This window comes from Dermacentor andersoni, chromosome 10, assembly GCF_023375885.2.
Source record: "Dermacentor andersoni chromosome 10, qqDerAnde1_hic_scaffold, whole genome shotgun sequence".
Taxonomy (NCBI): domain Eukaryota; kingdom Metazoa; phylum Arthropoda; class Arachnida; order Ixodida; family Ixodidae; genus Dermacentor; species Dermacentor andersoni.
The window spans coordinates 34,504,457-34,523,742 of record NC_092823.1 but is presented as its reverse complement, the minus strand read 5'-3'; the positions used below and the strand labels follow the sequence as shown (position 1 = coordinate 34,523,742).

Here is a 19,286-nt window from a genome sequence, read left to right as displayed (position 1 = left end):
ATTTTAAGAAGTTGCGGCCAGCCGCGTGCATGGGAAACGGCGTGACGCGCCGCGGCGCCAGTAGTCGACGACTGCTGTCGGGGATCCGCTTCGAAAACGTTCCAGAAACGCGCCAGGAATGCCTCCGCCCGTGGAAGCCGACGTATCTCATCCTCGATAGGTAGCAGCATTCGGGCCAGACAAGCGGCTGCGAATGCAACTACGGCTGTCACGTTCGCTCCCATAGCAACTCTTTTGACGCGGCAGGCTGCAATTTCTTTCTACAGCGAAGCTGTTTATGGCTAGGCTGCCGTGCATTATTAACGCAATAGTGTTCAGGACCCACGTCGCAGAAAATTCGGTGTCGGCGTCTAGCACACCGAGTCGGCGTCCAGTCAGATACCCAGGCCGTTAATCTGTCGCAAGAAATTCACTGAACTAATTGAATTTCTAAAGCTAAAGTTCGTGAAAAAAATCGTAAACTACGACATACACACAACCTAGAGACATGATAGCTCTCTGATTGTAATTAGAACATACGAGAAAACAGAATTCTGTTACGCGGAAACTCAAACAAGCCCCTTTCCTAGCGTGTCTACAATGCACAGACCGGAGACAGCGTCCGCCATTTGCGCACGCCGGCGCGTAAATATCTCAGACTCCACGGAGCAGCGCGCCTGCTACCGGGAAAGACTGCCAGATGGTGCTCGCCTCCACCGCATCGCGGCCCCTGCAAGAGTCCGAGTTTCGACCAGGACGCCAACCTTCGTGCATAGCGTTCGCCACGAGCGTTTCCTAGTGAACATTGCGGTTACATACGCTGCAGTTGCGGAGAAGCTTGAGAAGCAGTCAGGAATCTTTGAATGGTATGGCGTTCCACTCTCAAAGGCGAAGCTTAAGTGTCCTCCAAATTTTGTCCTAGGTGTGCAAGAAACCGTGAGATAGTGCAATACCGGCTCTACCAGCGGCAGAGGTGAAGCAGGCTTGAAACACTCCACAAACTTTCGAAAATAAATTTAATATTTTTGATCAAAATAGACCCATAACAGATATTAAGCTGATAAGAACAGATCAACAGCTTTGACCAACGTTGGCCTTGTTTACGTTCGCACCGCCCTCTCTTTTTCGGCGTTCCAAGTGCTTGCATATCTACTTTCCTTCCACTCTCCCGTGGTGGCGGTGCCGTCGTAACGCCACACGTGTCTAGTTTTCTACAGGTCCTTAGGGTGGCGGTTCCTTCGCTGACGCGAATGTGCAAAAAAATCACGGTAAACGAGTTTGTACCTAGGTTCAAGATTCTTGAACGTGTCGTATGGTCATCCACCTTCACGGAATGGAATGGCTCATGATCTCTTTTTTTTATCCAGTGGCTATACTCTGCCACTGTACGCTCTTTGGCGTGCAATTTCAGTTTGTTTGGAGTGCGCTCTGCAAATTTGACAGTCCGCCCTATACAGACAAGGATCTCGGTGCATGGTTTAATCTATCAACAAACAACAAAGCTGCCGTTGCTGTCCTGACTTTTTCTCAAATTAGCGGACCTGAAAAGACTCCACGGAGTCTTTTCAGACGCCTATATGTGCCCGTGCCCGCTACTATGTCACTCAACATACCTCTTATTCATCTTTGTCAGTTTTTCTCTTATTGCCTCCTCTATTCGTCCTCAGGCCGGCTAACAAACCAGACCTTCGTCTGATTAACGTCCCTGTGTTTCCTTGTTTTATCTATGCTACCGTTCGGTTATACAATGCGATGAGCTATAAAATTATTTGAGCACCGAGAAATTAGATTTAATGCTCAATATCTCGCAGACAAGCAGAAAAATTGAAGAAAGCAACAAAAGTAAAATCTTCGCATCTGAGAACCACAGAGAGTTACAAAGGGTTAGAGGTGGATCAGAAAGGACCACACCAAGTACGTGTTCCTTCCTTGGCCTTGCTTTCGTATTGCACTGTCATTACAAGATGAATGCATACTAACTTGCTCGAGTAGGCGTTCTACTGAAATATTCCCTTGATTTTCTTGACATGCTGATAATACATGTTACGTCTACTTGCGGTACATATGCGCGTTGCCAAGTAGAAGAACTCGAAAACAATAGCTTCACTGTATTCTCGTTGGAAGGCTCACAAAGAAGCACGTTCTTCTGTCCGAAACATGATTATGCCATGGGAAGAATGGGAAATCCGCATGCCAGGGACGCATACGGAGCAGAAGGCCTGCAATTACAGGGCCTCATTAGAGTCGATGCCCACCTTCCCTTGGGTGGTCCCACACCCGAAGCGTGAGTTGGTGTGCGTGGCGCCTATCCTCGAGGTCATCTCTGCTCAACTTGGGTCGAAGCAGGCGCGGCCAAACATGGAGCTCCGCTATATATCTATCCCGGGCGTAATGACAACCGCTTAGCAGCAGAGGCAGTAGAGACAGACGCGTGTGTGTACATACTGGTTCCGCCGATGTATCACCAGCATTGGAAACAGCAATGATATCTGAACTAGGCGCTGTTCAGCAATGACAACCGTTTAAAGCCAATCGGCGAGGTTGTTCCTGACCGGTGAAGGCGGAGATGCTTTGTACGATAAGTTGTGTATCGTTCTTCATTTGCTCAATAGGCTTCGAAAGGAAGCCTTATCGTGCGTTTACGCAACGTCCAACGTGTATTTATGTTTTCACATTCGTAGTTGATATTTATTTCAGCTTATCGCGGACAAGAGACATTTAATATTTTCTTGTGAAGTCACCGGGTGCAGCAGGAACACGTCTGCCGCCATCGACAGAGGTCATAGCCCTTCGGTAGCACGTTCGAGAAGTAACGTTTCTTTCATTTATTACGTGTGTTTAATTCCTTTCACGTGCTCCTTTGTGGGGTTTCTTTAGGATATCTTGGAAAACGTGATGGATGTAGATTGCTATCAACCGGGTTCAACGACACTTCGGATGGCACAACTGGTTCTGCAGATAGCGATGTTCTTAGGTTGCGGACCTATCTCCAAGATGAAGAGAAACATTTAAATCACCCACATGCTCAAGATTATAAGTGTACTCAGGTGAAATCTCCACGATAATTTAAGGAACGTCACTACAGCATCGCGTTGGGTTCTCCTTCTGTAATGAACAGTTGACAAGGCAGTTTAGAGCTGTTATATTCCAGTGATACAGTAATCATCCACTATGCAATTACTACGGCAAATTACAAAGCAATTTTATGATGTCTAACAAAGCATCCTATGGTCTTCCAGTTATTCTAAGAAAATGAAGACGTACGTGTGAGAGAAACACATAACCGTGACCCCACGATCACATCGCGTGATTTTTTCATTATTTAGAATACAAACAAAGCACAAAAGTACATCCGCATTTCAAAGTACGCTGTTCATTTCACACGCGCTCGAGTCTTTTCATGCATCAACAACCCCAACATTTCGAGACATGGCAGCACACTCTCGAGGCAACGGATGGCCCAGCGTGCAGAGTGCCGAAAATCTACCCTGTTCGACCAGTGAATGCCCTCAGAAAAAAAAAAAAAAGTTGGCTGTGTGCCGTCGTCGCGTCGTAAATCTCGGCACAATGCGAGGAAAGGTGGCGTGCGTGTGCGTATGTATGTACGCGAGAACGCAGGAGCGAGTCAAATTCCTGGGTCATGATTTACAGCAGGGGAACGAATGTTCGGTGGTGGTGGCGTCCTGGTCGTTCGGCAACCAGAAACCGACATGCCCACGAAGAACGCTGTTTATGCGAACAGGAAAACATGGTCACCGCAGTTAACATACTGCCGACACTTGGTGGAGTCTCCGTACCCAACGTGCTCCCAACCCAAGCTGCATGCATGGGGGTTGTTGCCGGAACCACATAAATCGAGCGCACTTCAGCACATGCGTTGAAAAGATGTGACAGGGGAATAGGTGTGTCAGAGGGAACCCACTCTGCCTTCGGTGACGCGCAGCGTATCGCCCTCAACTACAGCACATGAGTACTGCAACAAAGGGTGGGGAAGAGCACATGGAAGGGGCAACTGCTTGAATGGGTTCGTAAGAATAGCGACAAAATGCCCTAAAGTGCCTGAAGGTAAATGTACCGAACGTGCAGCCTACACATACCACTTAATAGTCTATGCTACCTGTGCATCACTTATAATCTCCGTCAGCCTTCTGATTGGACGACGGCACTCGCTTTTTAATCCTATGGATCTACGCCGTGCTGAAAACGGTGCTTCTGCATGTGTTGTGTTGCTGAGTGTGGTAGAAGGTTTGAATGCCGTACCACCGTTTAGATACGAGAACCCAAATAAGACCACATATATATGCACGATTGCATTGCAAACTACATTAGCTTTCATTGGCTGTGGCAGGAACACGTGCCTGATTCTAATTCTTTGCTGAGTCAAAACAAAGTGTTAAAGTGGCCTAACTTTCAATGTATCTGTTGATATAAATTGAGACAGCCTTCTGGATATGCTGAATTTACCGTCATTTTGTTTTGAGCCCTAAAAAAATATATTACCCGCCGTGGTTGCTTAGTGGCTATGGTGTTGGGCTGCTTAGGACGCGGTCGCGGGATCAACTCCTGGCCACAGCAGCCGCACTTCGATGGAACGAAATGCGAAAACACCCGTCTACGTATATTTAGGTGCACGTTAAAGAACCACTGGCGGTTAAAATTATTCCAGTCATTCACTACTACGTGCCTCATAATCAGATCGTGGTTTTGGCTCCTAGAACCGCATAATTTATTAGAACATATGTTTGAAATATATTACACATAAACAATCTTTTGGAGCTAGAAAGATTTAACATTCTTCAACATCCAACGCCATTGCAAAGAACGAGTAACAGCGCAAACATCGAGACGTGCAGACTGAGACAGACGGAGTGCTGTGGGACAGACAGGGCTTCGTCTGCCTCAGTCTACACGTCCCATAGTTTGGACCATTACTCGTTTTCTTGATACATGTACCAACCGGCTTAATCTAGCATTTTAGTCCGACATCGTTAATCTTTCCTTTGTTCGGAAACCACCACAAGAACGTGTTTCTTATGACTACAAATTCAGTTGGAGCAAATAGAAGACGCAATCAGGGTCACGTGACAAGCTTAAGCAGTAATTTAGACACAATTTTGTCTTGTGTCACATCGTTGATATCATGCTACGTGTGTCCGCGGTATTAATCCGGTGTATGCGCGTGTCACGTGCGTCTTGAATAAAACACGTATGCTATGATACGCTGTTCAACTGCGGCAACAACGTGGCTTATTGCCCAGTGCGAAAGTCGCACATGACGCAATGCCGGAAATGCGATTTCTGGGTTTGCCGTCTTAAAGAAAAAATAAAAACAGGTGTTTTTACTGCGGCGATTTGCTTTCTGAAGCCAAAGCAGCCTAAGTTTTCCTTTCATCCTGACACGGCTACAACTTGGGCCTTCAGCGGGCATGCGACCTTATACTATGGGGTCGCACTTTGTAGTATATTTGTCTGTAGCTAAATCGTTCTACGTATATGCCACTCCTTCCAAATTTATATTAGGAAATGCTGAAAACGGAACACTTATTTGTCCAATTTTTTCAGTGGGAGTTGCTAGATGCCATCAGTCGAATTATATTTTTCATTTCAGTGCCTAAAATCTTTACCATGACACATGATTGTGTAAATACACATGGACAATTAAGCTGAAGTTCACCATAGTGAGCCACCCTGCTACGCTGTCGAAAATATGTAAGCAGCTCAAAAATACGTGGATATAGACGAAGAAGGTGACAGGGCAGTGTTTGGCCTGCTTGTCTCCTTCGTCGTTCCCGTACCCGTCTTATTTTATATGTTTCTTCCCCACCTTTCTGTAACATGTCGAAGTGACGGACCGAATAACGCATTCTACTAAATCTTTGCAACGTCACAGTAATGAACACGGTGCAGATCGTGGTGACCATACAGCTCGAATTCGCGTTTTGGTAAGGCACTGAGCAAACTAAATGTGACTGGCTGCATTTACGTGAAACCTAGTCAGGTGAGCAAGCCAGCATATTCGACGGAATGTGAAATGAATCAATTTACCGTGCTGCCTGCGCTCCAATAACCTGTGTGAGATCACTTCATTCAATCACAGCTACTATAAACACACAAACTATGCCGGTGAAATGAAACGATCGTCGTGACATCTGAGTGGCCATTGCTTGTGCCTTCGCCCAGCCCCGAGCGAGTGCCCCGACCCTTGCCTGGTCAATGCCCTGGTCATCTAAAACACGTCTGAACTAAGCATTCTCGAGCACCGCATCCGGCCGTGCGGACGGCGTGAACCGTGGAAGACGAAGTGGTGTCCATGACCCATAGACAGTCAGCGGAGCGTAAGCTAAAGAGATCTGCGCTGCTCAATCCGGAACTGCATCAACGCTGTGTGCTTAGCGCATTTTTACAACGCAATCTCCCATTCATGGGAGCCGGACCGCCTACCCCCTCCCAAAATAAATAGGGAACCACACGACAGAAGCGATTGAGAAAGGGACAGAGGAAAATCTTTTGTTACGCTCTCTTTTCAACGGCATTCTTCCCTCCTTCCACACAACCAATTGGCGTGCCTTGTGGAGCAGGGGAGAGATTGTACGTCTGGGCGATTCTTCAATGCAAGACAGCGAAGTGTTTTCCAGACGACCGTTCTTGAGTATACGTTTTTCGTTCACAGGACGGGATTGTTGACTAAGCCTCAGCACAGCGAAAAGGTGAACGAACCAGGGATGGCTGTTTCTAGCTTTCCCCCTTTTTTAGGTGTGTGTGTAAGCCAAGCGTACCTTCATATGTTTTTTATATATATGCGGAGAGTTAGAACCGAACGTTAAGACCGAGTGCGAGGGGGGGGGGGGGGACGGAGGGGGTGTCGGGTTGCTACGTTGTTTACGGGCGTTCGAAGCGACTACTCTTTCTTCTCTTTCTTTTTTTTTTTTTTTGCCCCCAGCCCCAACTCAAGGCCGGACACGGTGCCGGATGGCTGGGGTAGATTACTGAAATGCAAAGACGCGTGCCCTACTGCATACGCGTGTTTTCACTAGCGAATGGCCATCGTCATTCATGCGACTACCCGCGGCGCCGCTTTGAAGTGACGGAACGTGGGCCGGGGGAATCGGTTCATTGTTGTCGCTTGTCCACTCGCATAGTATGGACGCAAGGAAAGCGTTTGAGTTCGGAGAACCGAAAGGCTTGATTGGTTCGATCGCCGTTTTTTATTACATTTTTCTCTGCCCACCAGTACGTTACTAGCACGAAGCCAGCTTTCATTTTTTATTTCTTCTTTTCACCGTCACAGGGTGATGTTATTTCCATCCCTTCGGTGAGCTTCCCGCATAGTATAGTTTGCGTTATTCAGTTCCTTGTACATCGTAGCCAGACGTCCGGCGCTATACAGAGGTCTTAAACGCGGAAGCAATTCACGAACTTCCGCCACCGACACAAGGAAAACAGGCCGGGTGAAGTGGGGGCGGGGGGAAGAGGGGGCCGATAAGCACAGTTGGCCTGGCTCTCCACACATTCCGGCTGTTACGCAACCGAACCGCCCCCGTATTTTCCTTCGAGAGGTGCGGAACGGCAAGCCTTCCGGCGCGTGTTATTTTTGTTGAATAATCTATGCTACTTGAAATTTAGGGCTTTGGAATGAAAACGTGGGAAGTTTGATAATGGCGGCTACATAAATTTATGACAGATGTGAAAAAAATATCTATGTACACTTCGTAGAGCTCATACGTTCCTCTGTACTCTTATTGTGCTTGTCTTTGCTGCATAGTTGTTCGTTTCACCCAATAACTGAACTCCATCTGATTGTAGTGCTTGAGGTAACCTGTTCTTTTTGCTTAACGAAAAGCGTGAAGTCCGTTTTCCTGACGGCCATAGTAGCACCGCATATTAGGAACTTTTGCACAAAGCATAGCAGCAGATACATCTTTTCATTTCCGAAAAATTTTGATTTGGCGATTCAGAACATTCTATTGCAGAAAGTAAATGTTTATGGTGTAATAGAGGGTCTTTATTCGCTCCTCCTGAAACTGTACGCATGAATGTCCAAAATTTGTTCATGTATTAGGAAGTTTATCAGTCAGATATATAAGAAGCCATGTTGTGCCCCAGGGTGCCATTCGTGGGTTTATATTTTTCCATGCGTTCATAAATGGCCTTTGTGCTTGCATTACAAATGACAAAATAATACAGTGTGCTCACAATACAAAACTGTTCGTTCCTGTAAAAGGCAAAGATTGTCAGTTTAGAAAACGATCCTAATTCCGTGAGGAAATAGTGCCACTTAAATGATGTGCCTATACATGGAGAGAAAAAAAAAAAAACATTTTTGAAGCCTTTTACTGGAAAAATCTGGCCTGGCGATTTCGCATACAATTTGTATGGCAGACTATTGAAAAAACTATGTAACTAAGGATCTAGGTGTTCATTGTGATATGTAACCTTAAGTTCCCTGAACATGTTAACCACATCGCAAGTACGACGTTATCTTTCTTTGTTCTGTCCCACGATTAAGTCGTGGTTTTACTGGTCCTCGTTGTTTTATGGGATTGTTTCTATGTTTGGTTTTCGGCAAACTTGAATATTGTTCAACAGCATGAAGTAGAAAAGCAATGGAGTCGTACTTCAAGTCGAAATTGGAAAAGTGCAACGCGGACTTGTTAGTTTACTTTTGAAAGGTTACAGTGGTAGTTGCTATTATTACGTTTGCGTGAGGTTCTCGATACGCACATGAAACCATTGCTTTGTCGACGTAAAGTTCGGGACTTTGTTTTTTTTCAGGAGTCGCGTTCACGCACTGAATAAATGGCGGTTTTCTTTCAATGTATTTCTGTTAAGGTCCCGGAAAGGCGATTGAGAACATGTGTTTAGAAAAGAATGGCCTGGCAGTACTAGTTGTGGTGGCGTCAGGAGGCGGCTCGAAGTCCTTGGAGAAGGCTGGCGTCTTCGGCTTACCGGACGGCCAAGAGCTGGTCTTCCAACTCCGAACTTTTGAGAGCCGCCTCCCAGCGGCGGCGACGCCGACGGAGGAGGTCCGCGGCGGCGCCCGCAGCAGTGGCGGCGTCGGGAAGGAGCGATCTCGAGGCTTCCTGCATGCTGGTAACGGCCGCGGTTATGCACGCGTCGCGAACAGCGGCGGTTTTAGCACCGTTGTTGGCGGCACATTCCCAGAACATGTGTCGAAGTGTTGCTCTGTGTCCGCACCGTTTTACACGCATCATGCGGGTATAATCCTGGGTAACAGTGGTGTATAGACGCCCGGGCTATGGGTATCCGTGTTTGCAGTAAGCGTAAGGTTACGCCCTCGTTCCCGCTTAATTTATCGTACGGTCGCGGAAATCTGCGTCTTTCGAGTCTGTAGTGTTGGGCGAGGTCTCTGAACGTGGTCAGGCGATCGCCCAATGCCCATTGTTATTCTTGTTGTTGCTGCGTTTTTGTCGTAGTGTCCTGGTTCACCAGATCCGACGCCCCGCTCGTCGGATCTGCCGGATTCCTTTGCATTGTTTATTTAGCAGTATGAGTAATGATGACAATGCTGACATTTTTCATAAATGCAACCTCCTTGTTTAGAAAACTGATGAATTGCTCTTTCGGTATGCGTATTTTGTACATGTGTTATGTATATCGTGAAATTTATTTCGTTTAATATCTCTTGCCGTACTTTCTTCACTGTGCACCAAATTAGATGTCTTTTGTATGCTATTCAGGGCACATAAACAATTCCATTCAATCATTGCAAAATGAGGGAGGGAAGCCAACAGGCATGACTTTTGGAAAAAAATGTTTGAGTTCTCCAGAACAACTGTGTAGAATAACTGTTAGAACTGTTTGTAGAAAGGGACACATATAACGTTACTTTCGGCGACCGATGGTCAGAACTTGCGTGGAATGTAAAACAGTACGAGTGCACGCCTGTTTTTGATTGTTCCATTGTTGTGGGTAGCCGAAGTACAAATTCTGAGAAAGCTTTCTAAGTTAGAACCTTGCTACGTTATTAAAAAGGAAAACACGTGCTTGAGCTTAGTGTATTTAAGCCTCAGGGACAAAAAATTACGATGCCTGAGTGTTAGCATACCGGCTGATTTGATTATAGGTTAGGTTCTCGCGTTGGTTTTTGGGGTGGTGTACCCGCACTGGAGCAATGCATGATGGTATTTGCTATTTCTTTCAATAAAAATTCATTTGTCAGTACGACTTCGTTCCGTCATCTTTTATTCCTCCTTACGTTGTGTTTTTAGCTGGTTTTCTCCTTCAGTCATACACCAACTGACTCTGCTTTCAATCTTGTTATCAATGGGTAGCCTACTACCAGAAGTGTCTTTTTTTATCGTTATAACAGATAGGAGGCGAGTAAAAACATTCACACACATCCTCACTACGCCAACGCTACATCGTAAAGAAAGCGCGAGGCAATATGCCTGTTTTGTATCAACTCCGAAAGGTGAAATCTAGAATAGTGGGAACTAGTAGGCATACATAAGTGTAAAGGAAATTACACCGTTGTAAATAACCTGAACTTTCGCAAAAAGAGTGGTGCGCAAAGGATAAGAGAAAAGTACGGGAATCGATACCTCGCACGACCACCAATTGAAATGAGTATTATAATTGATCGGCTGTAGATTCAGAAGCTTCACAGCGAGCAGCACTATTTCAGGCCGAGCGCCTATTTCGTGCGCTGCGTGCGCCATACACTCACGTCTAGGCTGTCCAGATATTCTTCATTATATAAATGGTGTCAGCAGCACGAAAGTCATGACATTTTGTTGCCCTGTCCTTATGAGCAAGCGATGTCAAAATACCCGTGTACGACGCCTTGGCCGTTCATCGATGTGGCCATGACTGAAATGAGCAACAGCGCCGAATGCAATGGCTGTGGTCGTGAAGATACTTGAGCTCACCTACCGTGTTACTACACGTCCTTTGTAAATGAGACATGGCCCTCCGCACCACTAAAGCAGCTGAACAGCAGACGTTTCTTGTTGGACAAGATCGTGGGACCATGAGCTCACACGTGGCAGCTGCAGCAGGTCGCAAAAGCGCTGCTCGGAACCTTGAACGCTGCCGTACTGACGCACCATCTGTATGACAATTTTCGCTGACAATTTTCCTAACTTGGCGATATGAACGTTTCACTTTCCTTTCTTCTCTTCATGTTTCCTTCCACTTTGTTCTTCCTTCAGGGTAGGCAGCCGCGCTCAGTGTTGTTCAACTTCCACGCCTTTAATTTATCGTTATCTCTCTCTCGTAGAGAAGGGGTGTGTATACTTCAGGCGGTCAGGTATTTGTAGTGTCTCAAAGGCGACGAAGCGTGAAGACCAACAGTCGAAACAGACTGAACAGACGTGCTGAAGGTGCACCGTCTTCTCCGTCGCACAACACGTGTCTCATTTACGTTTTGGGCTGACGTCATTAGTTTCAACGATGGCACTTGGCGATTACGCTGTGTCTGGTGACGACGAATGTCATTGGATAATTGTGGTGCTCCGTGTCGCCATCAAGTCGCTCGGGCACGCGCGCTATAAACACCGGGGCGTCTCTCCTTAATCGTTGCGCAGGCGCCGCCAACCAGGACCCCCACGGGCACCTTTAATTCAGCGCCGATCTTGTCAAGCCGAGGGAAGTCCCATGCGGAGGAGGTGATTACCAAAAGAGGCTGCTGCCGACAGCGCCCCCTTTCCCTTCATGTGTCGTGCCTGTATAGCGAGCATCCTTAGGTGAAAATTCTCTCTCGCTCGACCATGCGCAGAAGCATCGCCGGAAGGAATCACTTCCACTGTGCGGGCGTAATGAGTTCGCCTACGTAAGGTATATTGGTGCGAGAGAAATGTCAATTTTGAATACGAATAGAAACTTTTGTTTTGAATCCATGTATGCGATCCGAGAATTTGATAATACATTTTTTTTTTCATGAATATTTGATTGCTGCTGAATATACGGTGTTGCTACCGTTATTTGAGAGTGCCTATCTTGGTAAGAGGTTTAAGCTTGTAGTGTAGCGCCTTGTTCAGTTACGCTCCAACTAGTGGCTGCGAGGACCTCCCAGCATTTTTTGAAAAGAATGCTCTCCTCTTCGAGACTTTCAATTACCGTGAGTCGGCAAAGGGAAGAAATATCAGTAGACTTTAGCAGTTGGTCTGTTTCAAGGTTCATCTTAAGCTTTGCTATAAAAAGCTAGATTTCAAAAGCAGTAATAAATGGAAATCTTGGCCACATTTTCAAGTAACCAAGCTGTTTCATTTGTCACTCTTTTTATACCATTCGTCGTGCCTATTAGCCATTTCCGACTTGCCGTTGTCAGAGAAGCTTATAAATGTCGAAGAACTGTTGGTCTTTAGAACAACGGAAAGGCACAAGATTTCAGATAGTAACAGCCCCGAAGTAATAAATAAAACCAAAGAACGGCAAGCGCATTTTTGCACAAAAAGGGACAAAGCATGATATTTATTGTTGACGGCGTTTAGAAGTTGTAATGCGCATTTTTCTACTAAGGTTCACATAGGTTTTTGTAGCCGGTTTTGAGCAAGCGCTCGCGCACAACTACACACGCACACACGCTACGTGGATCGCTAATAGACGCACAACGACGCCCGCATACGCACGCACAGATGGGAATTCAGGAGATGTCACGGAAATTGAACATCGGCGGTAACTCCTCATACGTGCTCACAAGAATATGCTTACTCAACCGACCGGCAAAGTCATTTTATGACAGAAATCGTGTGTCCGAACTCCGTGCTCGTGTGCAAGAATGTGAGAATTGAGAAATTCGGCATCTAATGCAAAAGAACAATACTTGCATTCACACTTTATTTTCAAAGTTTTTATGCGTTTAGTTGAATTTTGGAAATATATTATGACCAAATGTTTCTCGTCGCTACAACATATTATAGGAGCGAGTATCTTCAGGAAATAGATGATGCATGTGACGCTGCTGCCTGAAGCCCTGAATGTTAACTTAAGGCAGCCTACGGTAGTACTTTGCTGTGGCAGGTATTTCTTCTTTAGAATGACAAACACCGTTTAACAGCAAACATATATGCCAAAACAGCCACAGAGGCTTAGTATCAATAACGTTTTGCTGCTGAATGTAACATATTTCGTCGGTTTGATTTCTGGCCACGATTGGGACTGCATTCCGATAAGGCTGAATAAAAATACACTTCTGTAACACGTATACACGGAGTTCACGTGAAACAAAAGCATACGTAATCTCACCTCCACCGGAGTCTACCTTCCTTTATTTCTTCACTCACACTTACTAATCAGCGCAAAAACAACGGAAGACATACAGTTAGAAGCACACAGGACGAGCGCTGTCAAACTGAAATTTATCGAACAAAACGCTTCAAAAAAGAAAGCACGAATAAACAAACCACTTGCATACACAATCAATCCAAGTCACGTGGAAATAGTTATTGGGCAAGTCCGCTTCACAATCTAGGAAAACGACAGATGGCTCAGATATATAATCATCGCGCAACCATTCTATATGCAAGGCTTCAACAATTTCACGAGCACTTCTGTCTTTGTGCTGGATCATGATGTTAGTTCTTTCGAAGGAAGGTTGGCACCCGCAAGATCTGCAATGCGCTGAAACATAGAGAGGCAGCGTTCCTTTCAAGTTATCTTTATGTTCGCGCAGGCGCTCATTGACGCGGCTGCCCGTCTGCTCATTGTAGGCTGGCCCGCAAGGGTGCTGAATACGATAAGCTACACCTACGGCGCAGGAAACGAAAGGTTTGCGATGATTCACACAGCAACCAACAACATTAAATCCATCTGCCTTACTCTTAGTCGCAGCACAACCCTTCTATACTTCGCGCTCTGCTGAAAAAACAACATCCACGTCAACGTCAACGTTTTGACGGGGATGTTGCTTTTTATTGAAAAGGTGATGACGCGCTATCGATTCAACAAGTCACACCCATAGTCAATCAATAGAACTACTCGGATGTATACTTCAACAAAAAAAATATCTATTGAATCACATACGAACACAACCTAAAAGCCAAGCGTAAGCGCAGTGCAGCAATAAAAAAATGCAGAGCCCTTTGGGGCCACAATAAACACGACGTGTTGCGAGGAATCTGTAACGGAGTAATGGTGCCACCGCTAACCTTAGCAAATGCCACTCTGTCCTTTAAATCAGACATCTTCTTGGGATTGGAAGTTACGGAAACATCGGAAGGCCCGCTGACTTTGGAGCCCACGGTAAAACCTCAAATGAGGCACTGGAGGGTGACATGGGTTGCGCCGTTTTTGAAGTCACAGACGCGCAGAGCAAAACTAGTTTGGAAGAAAAACTCCGAAAAAGCATGAAAATTAAGAACTTTGTAGCTAGGGCACACAAATATTTCGGCTTTAAAAGCGTGGACACTGGAAGAATGAAAAGGTCAAGGAAGTCGGCAACAAAGCCAAGGGTAACTGAAACTGTACATTGACAACCGGGTGTCATGAAAACGAAAGAGAAACAGAGACAACTAGATCCAAAGGATGGAAACAAGAAATGCTTTTACATGAAGAGCAAGAAAGAAACTAGAGAGGGAAATCTGTACGATGACACAAATGGCAGTGCCTTGCTATTGGAGGCCCGAGTTCTTTGCGTAAGTGGAAAAACATAAGGGACTTAACATTCGCTACAGGATGAGCCATGTGTCCGCTGCAAAAACAAGGCCATCGTTTTTGCAGCACCCGAAAAACCCCATACACCGCCACCACAGCTGCTCAAAAATTCGGAGAATGGCAGACTGTCCAAGTGTTACGGTATGATATCGTCTTGTTTTTAGAACAACTCAGATTGAGTCTAAAGGGAAAAAGAAATCAAGCAATAAAAGCAGCCCGGCTGTCATTTTTATTGCTTGCCTTCTTCTCTTTTGCTTTGCGCTTCACTTGGGTTGCGCTGAAATCGGGACAAAAACAGTCTGGAGACAACTACATGCATCCTAATGGAATGCGAAGGTATTCAGCTAGTGAGAGCCATACGTAATGCCTACCTTCGAGAAGCGCTGTAATTTAAAGCGGATGGGCGCATTAGTCGGTCAGTAGTAGAGAGAAATAAGATATACTTAGCCTGTTGGGGTAAAATAACCGGGAAGAGATTAAAAATCACATTGCAGGCAGAACTAGCTATACAGGGCAGACATAGAGGTTTTAAGGTAGAAAGAAAGGATCAGTGAGGTATAGACCAAACGCTAGACTGTTAAGCATGTATAGATTATTGCATACCTAAATCTAGCTAGGTGCCTCTTTGTCACCACCCCATTTCAAAGAGGATGCCAATAATTTATCATTATCTTAATCACCTCGACGCTGCACGAGATGAGGTTTACATGAAGCGATCTGCAGTAGTCAGAGCCTAGATAAATATTAGATCGCCAAAAAGTACTGGCGCCAATGAAATTAGATCATTTTTCCAATTGCGAGCCCTAATACTGCGTTGAAAATTTAAATGAGTTCAGAGAAAGGCACACGCTGTGAATAATAAGTTTGATTGATATGTTTTACTTTTGCGCGCTATGATCTCCACATTCTGATGAATAAATCAATCAAAACCACAATACCTCATCAGAGCAGCTCAGAGGTTCTAAAGTTAACAAAAGCTTAAAATATGGGGTGTTACGAGCCACAACCACGATGCGATTATGATGCATGCCATTGTGGGGGGAATCTGAAATAACTTGAACCACCTGGGGCTCTTTAACGTGCATCGAGTTCTAAGTGAGCGGGTATTTTTGCACTTCTCTCCCATCGTAATGCGGCCGCCGTGGCCGGCATTTCATCCCGTGGCCTCTTGCTTAGCAGCCCAACACGATAGCCACTAAGCAACCACGGCGGGTCACGTTAATGTTATCTGACATGACGAAGCATACAGGCGGATAACCATACCAATGTTGTAGGGAAGTCGTAAATGCAGCCTATATGTACTAGTGGTGCGCGAATATTGGAAACTTTCGAATAACGAATCGAAAAGTTTCCTATTCGATTCAATTATCGAATCGAATAGAGATTATTGGTAAACACATATTTTTCGGATACGTTTCCGATACCTGTGAATGTCAAATGCGCCCAAATAAACTTAAAATTTGAGCAATGACATTGTGAGTGCTGACACGAAGACACGAAGCATGAGGAAGGAGGGTACGTCACTTCAGTAGCCGTACTTTACAGACTGTAAAGCGATCACTCGCACTCACTGAAGAGCCCTGTGGATGCGAAGAAGCTACTTGTTGGCTACTAATGCTTCATCTGTCCGCTTAATGAACAATGCTTGAGAACGTAAACGTAATGACAGAAACTTGTTAACCTTAAGAAGAGGAATGTGATCATCCTTTTATATTAATTGGGATGACGGCTACTAACTATTAAAAATCTATTCTAAAATATTCCATATTCGATTCAATTTAATTCGTTTCTGGTACTATTCAATTCGTATTCGATTCGGTCACAATATTTACTAGTCGTACACCTCTGCCGTTGTGTCAGGTTTTTAGTACAGCAATAAATTTGACGGCACTAGCAGTAAGTACAGCTTCTTATGATAAGATAATATTAAAATTGAATTATAGGGTTTTACGTGCCAAAACCACTTTATGATTATGAGGCACGCCGTAGGGGAGGACTCCGGAAATTTCGACCTCCTGGGGTTCTTTAACGCGCACCTAAATCTAAGAACACGGGAGTTTTCGCATTTCGCCCCCATCGAAATGCGGTCGCCGTGGCCGGGATTCGATCCCGCGACCTGGTGCTCAGCAGCCCAACACCCTAGCCACTGAGCAACCACGGCGGGTCTAGATAATATTATACAGATCAAAACTGTGACGTCGACTTCGTATCCGCGTTGGTATACCAGGTTGATCCTGGAGAAATTAAAATGAATGCTGAGAGGGGGGGGTCGATATTGCTTGCTACCAGTACACAATATGTGCCCTCGCAAAATCGTTTATGTGATAACAATAACTTCGACCATATAAGCATATAGTCCTTAACACTATTCCTGCATTACTCAGTACTCGTGCAGTGAGACGTACGAACAAAAATAAAAATGAGATGATGAGTTCTCTGAGGTAACGCGCACGGGACAGGATGAACGGCCCCAAGCAGCACACCAGCAATGGTCCAAGCACGGCCCAATTATGGCAGAAACTGGCACCAATCCACAACCTATACTGGCATATATTGGCAAAGTGCAATCCAATCCAGTGCTGACCCGGATTTAAAGCCAAGTTCGGACGAGTAGTAAGCCAATGCAGCAGCCATTGTGTTGCTGGCGTAGTACTAGCGCTGAGCCATATCGTTGCCATTATTATTGTCGTCAATATTGTAAATACGCTGGCTTTAGAGTACTCAGCCATTGTTACCGCGATCCTTTTGCTAGTGGAATTGTTTGATAGCAGTTGCCGCCATACTGTCTGCTTCGATTGTAGCTAGGAAAACTCGACGGAAATATGTCAAGAAGCAGCAGTCCTCTATACATGCAAACAATAATAAAAAGAATGCTGAAAGACACTTTCAGAGCAGTTTATTTACGAATAAATTAGCACACATAGGCATTTTCGGTGGACCTAAATGTGTCCCCTGGGGTATGTTCGAGCAGTTTATTTACCAGCAAGCGCCAATGAGCCAGCTCTCGTGAAGTTAGGTGAGTGGTGGTGGATTAGGCAGGGCCCCGAGGATAGCAATTAGGCAAGGTGTCGAGCACGGTGGGCTGGCCAGGGCTTTCAGGGCATGAAGCATTAGTCGGTAGGCTGGTTGGTAAGCACTCGGATGAAGGCGGGCTAGTCAGGCCGCCGAGGACCGCGATACCAAAGTGGTTTCATTGCATTTGCTGCCACCTCCCAGAGCTACTTCCCCCTCACTTGGAGGAGATGCTTTGAATGGAAAGTAAAAAAGAAATATCAGATATGCTGGTATGACGAATGCGGCAGTGATTTCATGTTGAAAACTCACCATACTGCAAGAATAGAAGTTTGACCAGAGAGTCCGAAAGGGGTGAATCCATAAATTTTGCTGCAAGAGATTTGTCAGGCAATGCACTTTAATATTTCAACGTATGTGTCAAATTTCGTATAAGTTGCAACAGAGAGAATTTAGCACACAAACACAGAATGTGCAGGATCCGTCTTTCTTGTTTACACCCAAAATCTAGTCATCTTAGCAAATTCAAATTAGCAAATTTCAACAAAACCTGTTACAGCCCAAGAAGTCTTGTTTCAAATAGTGCAAATCCAATTCAGCCGTCGTGCAAAATTTTACATGTGAAATTCGAGAAGTTGCATCAGCAAGCACTAACGAAGATAGGCATTTATTACATGGAAAGAAGAAAATGCTGCCGCGTGCGCTTTCTGGAAATGATGCTTGATCTAGAATAGGGAGAACAAGTGCGCTTCCTCGGAATGACTAGCAGGGTCATTCAGCACGCATGGCATGACGAAATATGTCTTGGAATTAGGGTGAAATTTACAGATATTTACACGTATTTTACGCTGAGCAATATTCAAAAGCTGTTAATAAAGGAACTTAGGCGATCACAGGCACTTCACCTTAGCCAGCGCGGTTTCAGTATTATATATACCACGTGATAATGCTTATGTCGGTAGCTGTTCATAGCATTCCGCCCCCTCCCCATCCTAATCCAGCATTAAAAGATTGACACTTCGGCTGACAGCGCTTCTGTTTAGTAAAAGTTGATGGATCTACACGTTAAATTTGTCAGCACCTAAATTCACGAGGGCCAATAATAAATAAAATAAGACAGCGTATTTCAGTGATACTTTCGGCTCTGCACTCACTCACTGCGATAACAGCGTTTTCCAGTTGTGAAGGCCACCATTTTATTTTAGATTGCTGGCTTATTCCTGAAATAATTACTTTCCCCCACCACAGGAGACTCGACAACGATCTAGCAGTTATCTGAACATGTATTGTAAAGGGCATATAAAACTAACGAGACGCGAAGAAACCAGACAAAGAGCTACTCATTGTTCCAACTTCCCTTCGCAGTGCCCGCCTGCTCCGTTTATTCCTCTTTTGCTACACACTCCCGCCCCACAGTGGCGTTGTCCAATTCAAGCTTGTACAATTTCTGCACTGGCCTTCTTATAAGCTTGCCATATTGAGCTTTCACACGGCAGGCTCCGATTATTCCAGCTTGACCAGGGAACACGTACACGACTCGTCCCAGTGGCCAAATACCTCCAGAAATGTGAGGTTCCTCGATGAGTACTACATCATCTGCGTGTACACTGCTACTAGGATGCGATGGGTAGAGGTGAAGTGCCCGCAGCTCGAGCAGGTATTCTTTCTTCCATCGAATCCAC

General features: G+C 45.3%; 1 pseudogene; it reads right to left on the bottom strand.

Annotated features, from left to right (window-relative positions):
- Positions 1 to 898: 898 nt before the first annotated feature.
- Positions 899 to 1,079, bottom strand: LOC126519339 (U2 spliceosomal RNA; annotated as a pseudogene).
- Between the last annotated feature and the right edge of the window lie 18,207 nt (positions 1,080 to 19,286).